Genomic DNA, 3,253 nt, shown 5'->3' on the forward strand with positions numbered 1-3,253 from the left:
GCAGTCGGTTAAGTGTCCGACTTCAGCCAGGTCACGATCTCGCGGTCCGTGAGTTCGAGCCCCGCGTCAGGCTCTGGGCTGATGGCTCGGAGCCTGGAGCCTGTTTCCGATTCTGTGTCTCCCTCTCTCTCTGCCCCTCCCCGGTTCATGCTCTGTCTCTCTCTGTCCCAAAAATAAATAAAAAACGTTGAAAAAAAAATTTTAAAAAAAAGTGATTTAGCTTTGTTTACCTGTGTTACCTCTCCACCCGCATCCCACAATACCCATTGAAAATGTAATATTCATACTCACTTTAGCCTTGCACATGAAGCTACTTCTAAGAAAAGTATTCTCAAAGTTCAAAGAGCAGAGAAGTAACGCAAGAACAGATGGGGGTGAAGAGTGGAGCCCTGGAAGGAAGAAGGTGTGATCTTAATTTGGCTGAGGTGAAAGACAGAAAAGGATGTGGCTGGGTACATAATAAGTTTTACACACCAAGAGCCTAAAAGTTAGGCTAAATTCCTAAAGGAATTTAGACTTACAGAAGCTATTGAGAAGATTTTTAGAAAGCAATCATTATACTGGTCAAGAATGGTAGATTCTTTTTGCAATAATAAAAACTGTCTTTTATCAGTCAAGGTCTCAGCAGGAGAGGAATGGTATATCCAAATTAGGATATTCAAGGAACTAGTAATAAAGATAGGACAATAAGAGACTCAGCCCTCAGGTATGCAAAAAAAAAAAAAAAAAAAGTGAAAAAGAAGTAAATGATTAAAATACAGAGTAAAATATAAACATAAAAGATGTACAAGATATATGGGAGTTTTGGTGCAGAGAATTTGCTTAGCTAACTTGTGACCTTAGCCTTGATATGAATGCTAATAGATAAAATTGTTAGCCGAAGTAACCTTTCTGGTATAAATACAAATTTTGAGAATTTAAAATGTACTTGAAATTTAATTTCATCTATTAATAGCCAATAATAACCCATAATAGAAAATTTAGCTATTCAAAAATTTTGCTTTCAGAATTAAAGTATATGCAAAAGACTTTCATGAATCTTAGGTATTGTGAAAGATTCAGTATTTTGTATTAAGCCTCCAACATTCTTAAACACCCTTTTAAATATTTGTTCTCACAGAGAAAATCATCAAAAGTGTTTTTTCACTGTAACCCAACAACTTCCATTTTGGCATATTTCTCTCCAGGTTTTATCTGTATGCACATGTTCCAGACATGGGCTGTCTGATCCCAAAGAATTTTATACCTTTTTTTTTTTTTTTTTTTAGTCTAGGGAGGTAGATTATTACAGTCATTACAATTTTTCAAATAATTCAAACAGTCTCTGCCCTAGCTTGGCTGGAACTGGCACTTTCCCAAAGCAATGTAGGAAATCCATGGATAAATCCTAGGTGAGTCATCTATTTAAACTCTAAAGGGTTGGAGTCGTGGGGTCATTGCCCACACTGATAGACATGTTTTGCATAAGAGAATTGAAGAAGGACAATGAACTCTTTTGGAAAGGAAAAAAATTGTGACACTCAAATTCTGATCAAATAAGGAAGGCTCGACTTCAATACTGGTTTGATTTTAGGAATGAAATATTGGAGTTATGACCTTGATAATTAGTTTTCTCTAACTTTTGACTAAACAGGAGAAAAAAAACCCTCCTCTGCCCTGCCTCCTGATAGAATAGTGTGATTTCCTGCTTGAGACGCCAGGATGCTGTGTTTCCCTGATGCTTGAAAAAATGAAATGCTATGGCCACAGAAGCTCTCTTGGAGGCTACCCATGTGATTGAGAGATGCAAGATAGGTTTCTAAAGTGTGTTCTTTTCTTCCTTTACTTGTGGAAGTTGTAAGGTATATATTTTCATCTTTCTAATGAAAATAAAAAAGGTAAGATGTGGTTTATTTTATGAAATCTCACTGCACGATTGTAGGAATGTGGACCCTCTAAAATAAGGCATGTCTCAATACTCTCACTATTTCAAATAAACCACAGTGAGACCACAAATCAGTCTGTTCTGTCACACCAGGCCTTTCAGGTCTAGTTTCTACCTCACTTCCCAGACTCATCCCTGTGTTGGCCACCACTCACTCCTCCCAACGCACAACACAGGAAACTGACCATCCTGAGTTACTTCGCATTTCAGCCTTCTGGGCTGTTCTACACAGTTCTCTGCATCCACATCCTTGCCCTACCATCCACCTGACAGGTAGGTACTCAGCTCTCCAGGAAGCTTTTTAATCCTCAAATCACTCGCAGGAGAAGTGATTGCTCTCTTCTTGATTCCCCAAGAAGTCTTGAATCACGGCACCAAGACATATTACTAACCTAATTTCTAGTCTCCTAAACTGTGGGCTCTTTGTCTTATTATTGTGCTGCTAGTATCTAGTCCAGAAGGCACTCAAGATACTTGCTAAAAGAATAAATACAAAACAAAATTTCCTTTTCTTATGTAAGAGAATTGGTAGCCCTGGAGAGTGAGAAAAATATGAAGCAATGGCAAACAACATTATTATTTGCTTAGATTCTATGTATTGAGTATTGTCCTAAATACTTTTAATATTTAGTGCTCAAGTAATCCAAGAAGGTAGCTATTGAAATCCCTTATTTGCCAATGAGGAAATAAAGGCTTAGGGAAAATAAGTAACTTGCTCAAAGAATCATACATGTTAACAAACTGGCAGCCAAGAGAAGCCCAGCATTTTCTGACTGGAGAAACTAGGTGTTTCTCCCCACACTAAGTGACAATCGCTAGGAGGGAAAACATTTCAGTGGAGCTGCCCAGTGGAGAAAGCGAAAACACTGAGTTTCCAACTCCAAGGTCACTTTTCCTTATGACCAAAACTGGCTCTTTTGAAAGAGTCCAGGTGAAAATATTTCATCATGTACCTTTGCCTTTTGCACATATCTGGAAGCATTGCTGCTTTTCTCTTTGCTATTCTGATTTCTCCAGACTCTAAGGGCAGAGGTCTTTAACCTTGGTGTTAGAAGTTCCAAGTGGGACAAAGGACTACAGTTGCAGAAACTGCACCCTGAAAATCTCGTTTAATCATTTTTAAGAGCAACAACTTTTTTTTCATTTCACAAATACTTTTGTTGAGGATTTTCAACGTGCCAGGTGATGAAAGAGGACTTGGAGTACATGGGTAAACCAGGTGCCCACCAACATATTGCAGCTGAGTGGGATCCTTTGGAAGATCAAGGGTGTTAAAATACGTGAACATCCTTCATAGGCTCTGGAACAGTTATTACTTGTTGGCTATCA

The sequence above is a fragment of the Panthera onca genome, chromosome A2, assembly GCF_046562875.1.
Source record: "Panthera onca isolate mPanOnc1 chromosome A2, mPanOnc1 haplotype 2, whole genome shotgun sequence".
Taxonomy (NCBI): Eukaryota; Metazoa; Chordata; class Mammalia; order Carnivora; family Felidae; genus Panthera; species Panthera onca.